Genomic DNA, 5979 nt, shown 5'->3' on the forward strand with positions numbered 1-5979 from the left:
GATATGAGTATGGACACTCCTGCTTGTTTCTGAAGTCCATATGAGTGATATGATTTTTCCCAACCTTTCACCTTCAGCCTATGTATGTCTTTTCCTATCAAATGCATCTCCTGTAGGCAGCATATTGTTGGGTCTTGTTTTGTGATCCATTCTACTAGCCTGTGTCTCTTAATTGGTGAGTTTAAGCCATTAACATTTAGGGTTATTATTGAGATATAGGTTGTTCTTCCAGCCATATTTGTTTATTTCTGTTACTAAACATGGTTTGTTTTCCTCTTTGATTATTTCCCCCCCCCTTTACTGTCCTACCTCCCACTGTTGGTTTTCATTGTTATTTTCCATTTCCTCTTCCTATAATGTTTTGCCGAGGATGTTTTGAAGAGATGGTTTTCTAGCTGCAAATTCTTTTAACTTTTGTTTATCGTGGAAGGTTTTAATTTCATCTTCCATCCTGAAGCTTAATTTCGCTGGATACACAATTCTTGGTTGGAACCCATTTTCTTTCAGTGTTTGAAATATGTTATTCCAGGATCTTCTAGCTTTCAGAGTCTGTGTTGAAAGATCAGCTGTTATCCTGATTGGCTTACCCCTAAATGTAATCTGCTTCCTTTCTCTTGTAGCTTTTAAAATTCTCTCCTTATTCTGTATGTTGGGCATCTTCATTATAATGTGTCTAGGTGTGGATCTCTTATGATTTTGCACATTCGGCGTCCTGTAGGCTTCTAGGATTTGGGATTCTGTCTCATTCTTCAAGTCTGGGAAGTTTTCTCGTATTATTTCATTGAATAAATTGCTCATTCCTTTGGTATGGAGTTCTATACCTTCCTGTATCCCAAGGACTCTTAAGTTTGGTCTCTTAATGTTATCCCATATTTCTTGGATGTTCTGCTCATGGTTTCTTAACAGTCTTGCTGAGCTGTCTATGTTCTTTTCAAGTTGAAATACTTTGTCTTCATTGTCTGATGTTCTATCTTCTAAGTGTTCTACTCTGCTGGTAGTATTCTCCATTGAGTTTTTAAGTTGGTTTATTGCTTCCTGCATTTCTAGGATTTCTGTTTGTTTGTTTTTTATAACCTCTATCTCCCTGTATAGTTGATCCTTTGCTTCCTGGATTTGTTTGTGTAATTCCTTGTCGAAGTGATCTTTCATTGTCTGATTTTGCTGTCTAATGTCTTCCTTGATACTCCAGATCATCTGAAGCATATATATCCTGAATTCTTTATCTGACATTCCATCTGCTGCAGCTGTTACCTCTTCTAAAGTTGAGTTGACCTGCATTGCTTGTAGTCCTTTCTTTCCTTGTCTTTTCATACTGCTTGTGTTTCTTTCTGCTTGGTGAAACTGTTGTGTTTTTGAAAATTTTTTCCCACTATATATTTATATTGCTCTTGTATAGTTGAAAAGTCTCCCTTGCAGGGTCGGGCGGCAGTCTGCCTACCTTGTAGGCGCGGGCAGCGGCTCTGCTCTGCCCCTCCTCCAATTGGTGTGAGGTGTTTGCCACGCCCGCGGACCCCTGGGCCTGTTCTGCCGGTCGGTCGCAGGTCTGCCTACCTTGGAGGCACGGGCGGCAGCTCTTCTCTGCCCTTACTCCAATTGGGGTGTTGTGACTACCACACCGGCAGGTCACTGGGCCTGTTCCGGGTGCGGGTGGCGGCTCTGCTCTGCCCCTACTCCAATTGGGGTGACGCGTGTACCACACCGGCAGGCCACCGGGCCTGATCCGCCGGTCGGTTGCAGGTCTGCCTACCCTGCAGGCGCGGGCAGCGGCTCTGCTCTGACCCCCCTCCAATTGGTGTGACTTGTCTACCACACCCGCGGACCGCTGGGCCTGTTCCAGGCACGGGCAGCGGCTCTGCTCTGCCCCTACTCCAAATGGGGTGACGTGTCTGTCGCACCGGCAGGCCACTGGGCCTGTCCCGCTGGTCGGTCGCAGGTCTGCCCACCTTTCGGGCACGGGTGGCGGCTCTGCTCTGCCCCTACTCCAATTGGGGTGACGTGTGTACCACGCCAGCAGGCCACTGGGCCTGATCCGCCTGTCTGTCACAGGTCTGCCTACCTTGCAGGCGCGGGCGGCGGCTCTGCCCTGCCCCTCCTACCACGCCCGTGGACCGCTGGGCCTGATCTGCAGGTTGGTCGCAGGTCTGCCCACCCTGTGGGCACGTGTGGCGGTTCCGCTCCGCCCCCACTCCAATTGGGGTCACGTGACCACCACACCGGCAGGCCGCTGGGCCTGCTCCGGGCGCAGGCGGCATCCCGGCTCCTCCCCTCTGGCTCGACGACAAAGCGAGAGAGACTCGGGTGTCTGTGACTCACCCCCCCCCTACCAGGAGACCAACTGTTTCTCTCGCCGCTGGTATTGATGAAGTTCTCTCCTCCACCACTTTCTGATGACATCAGATCTCTGCCATGTTGGTATCCTATGCGAATGGCAGCATTTCATTCCCTTTGCTGGGTGACCAAAGCAATGGGTGAGTCCTGACCGGCACTCACAGGCCCCATCTCAGTCCTGTTGCCACTGTCCACGAAGGCTTGGTTGGTATTTTCCTCCACAGTACTCAGCAGGACCCGGACCGAGAAGCAGTTTCCGCGGGCTCCTTAGCCCTGGGCCAGAGCAGTTCCGGGAGCTGGAACTCGGCAGCTCTGTGCTCGGTGTATGCTCTTATAAGAGCAGGCTCCAAGAAGCAGTTTCTGCGGGTTATTTAGCACTGAGCCTGAGTAATTTATCTGCAAGCCACAGGCGAATGGCAGCCTGAAATTACCTGTTCTATGGCTGAATGAGCTGCGGTCAGTCGAAAACAGGGATGGTGACGTCAGCTCTCCAAGATGGTGGCCGCTGGCCTCCTCTGTGGTCTGACCAGTGTGGAGAACCGAATTGGACCGCTTCCTTCCCCCGTCTCGAACCCAGAATTCAGCACTGAGTATGGTGCTTGCACGGCTGGCAGAAACTGCAGCGCTGTATCCCTGTGTCGCTATCTCCTCATTTCCCAGCGTGCGCCGCAGACTCTAGCCACGGGGCAATTTGCTGAATAAGCAGTGTGACCCTCCGTGTGACAAATCTCTCGAGTTTGAGCCCCCGTAGCCGATCCTCGTGCGATGGAGATCCTTCCTCCAGGTTCTGGAGCACCCCACTATTGCTGGAAATTCCTAACAAGATAGCCTTTAGCCGTCCTGACTCGTCATTCTCCCACACAGTGATGCGGCACACGGGGGCAATGCACTCCCCTCGCCGCCATCTTCCTTCCACCTCAAGCTTCTTTCTGTACCTTCTCCCCACTACATTATCCCGTCTCTACTGACCACTATTCCACTCTGTTCTTCAATGAGATAAACTTTTTGTTTTTCACACATGAGTGAGAAGCTGTGGTATTTGTCTTTCTGTGTCCAACTTGTTTCACTCAAGATAATGACCTCTAGTTCCATCCATATTGCTCCAAGTGACAGGATTTAATTCCTTTTTTACGACTGAATAATATTCTACAGTGTATATGTATCACATTTTCTTTAACTTTTTATCCATCGTGGACACTTTGGTTGATTTCACAATCCTGGTTATTGTGAATAGTGCTGCAATGAACATGGGCATGCAAGTGTCTCCTTGATATGCTCACATCATTCTCTTTGGGTATATACACATAATAGGACTGCTAAATCATCACCTGGTGATTCTATTTTTAATTTTTAAATGAATCTCTACCCTGTTTCCTGCAGTGGTTGTAATAACTTACATTCAAAAGTTTTCCCCCTTTATTATCAGAATTTGTCAGTTTTTGTCTTTTTGATAAGAGCTTTCTAACTATGGTAAGGATATCTCACTGTGGGGTGCTTTTGTTGTTGTTTAGTTTTTGTTTTTAGGATGGGGTTTATACTGCTCAAGCTGACTTCAAACTCCTGGGCTCAAGCCATTCTCTAGCCTCAGTTTCCCAAACAGTTGAGCTACAGATGCATGTCACCACAGTTAGCTACTTTGTGGTTTCGATTTGCATTTCCTTAATGATGAGTGATAATGGACATTTTTGGCTATTTGTATGTTTTCTTTTGAGAAATGTCTATTCAGGTCTTCAGTTTATTTTTAAATAGGATTATTTGAGTTCCTTATCTATTGAGACTTTGGAGTTCCTTATCTATTCTGGATATGAATTCCTTGTTGGGTGAATTGCTTGAAAATATTTTCTCTTCATATTCTGGTTGTCTCATCGCTCTGTTGTGCCCTTTGCTGTGCAGAAACTTCTTAGTTTGATAGAATCCCATTTGTGTATTTTCACTTTTGTTGCCTGTGATTTTGGGGTCTTTCTAATCAGTGAGTAACAGCTATTTACATGTTTTCATATTTTTAATAAAGTAGTACTTGTTTCCATCATTTAAACTTTAACTTTATATTTGTTTTTTTTTCTTTCCCCTTTGTGTCTGGGGCAAGGGGGTTCAATTAGTAGTGGGTATTTTTCTTTCTTGTTTTAGTCCCCCCTCTATTAGTTTGGATATCATCTACTCCTTTTTAAAATAGTTCTTCAGAGTTTACCTTGGAAGTTTTATCATGCAAACTTCAAATCTAAAGTTAATCTGTTACTTAATCCCTGTCTTTAAAATTTAAAAATACTCTTAGGTTAAACCTTACTGGCTTACACTGAACATGCTGTGTTTTTATCACTGCGATTAAAATACCTGACAAGAACAACTTACAGAAGGAAATTTTTATTTTGGGCTCAGAGTTTCAGAGGTTCAGTCCATGTCAGTCAACTCCAAACCTCTGGACCTGGGGTGAGGCAGAACATCATAGCAATAGCAGAAGAATGTGGCAGAGGAAAGCCACTCAGCTCATGGCAGCCAGAAAGGAGAGAGAGAGAGAGAGAGAGAGAGAACAAGCAAGGAGCCAGAAACAAAAATACAATCGCCAATAGCATGCAGCATCTACCTGCAGTTACCACCCAGTAGTCAATCTGCACAGTTACAGCTCTAATAATTTAATCATTTCTCTTCTGAATATTCTTGCATTGCCATGAGCTTTTCAAAGACAGCTCAGATCCAAACCATAACACATGCTATCATTGGCCAATATTTTAGCTTGTATATTTTTTTTTAAAAGCCACTATTGGTACTGCTTTATATGGTCAGTATTTATTTAGATTAACTGTATGTCAACTACCCAACATCATTGGTCACCATCCCTTCTTGCATCTCAGAGCTTCCTTCTGAGATAATTTTCCTCTTCCTGCAATGCATCCTTTAAACTAAACATCTGCAATCTAATCCTGACCTTACTCTTAAAGAATAGCATACTTACAATTCTAGGTTCATAGTTCTCTCAGCATTTTGAAAATATTTTCCAGTAGATTATGTTTTTCATTACTGATTTTGAGAAGTTTTCTCAGTCTTAATGTTATTTCTTTGTCAGTAACTTCTTTTTTTCTTTTCTTCTCTCCTCCTCCTCCTCTTTCTCATTCTTCTCTCTCTCTCTCTCTCTCTCTCTCTCTCCTTCATTTAAAATCTTACTTGACAGTATTTCCAAAACATACCTGTTTATGCAAATGAGCCAGACTCCAGTTTTAAAAACCAGTTCTCAGGTCCTTCTAGAGATTCTGATTCAGCCAACCTTGATTGACTCTGCTCCCTGGTGATTCTGTTTTGTTAAGAAAGTTTGCAGATCACTGTCTTTACTTCTGTGGAGTTTTGCTACAATGTGCCTTCATGTAAGCATATTTCCATTTGTTTTGTTTTATGAATATTTAATTTTCTTTTTTATGGACTCATGTTTTTCATCAGTTCTGAAAAACTCTCAGTCATTATATTCCCAAATTCTATTTAGCTACAGTATCTCCTTCTGCAATTCCAGTTTAGCATATCTTAGACCTCTAATCCTGTCCACTCATTTCTCTTACTTCTCTTTCATTGTATCTCATCCCTTAATCTCTCTATACTGAATTCACAATCATTTCTTCACATTTATCTTTCAATTCACAAGCATCTAATTTGCCATTTAATATA

Source organism: Marmota monax, unplaced genomic scaffold (assembly GCF_021218885.2).
Source record: "Marmota monax isolate L192 unplaced genomic scaffold, Marmota_monax_Labrador192_F-V1.1 WCK01_AAM20220418_F8-fsc00079, whole genome shotgun sequence".
In the NCBI taxonomy this organism is placed as follows: domain Eukaryota; kingdom Metazoa; phylum Chordata; class Mammalia; order Rodentia; family Sciuridae; genus Marmota; species Marmota monax.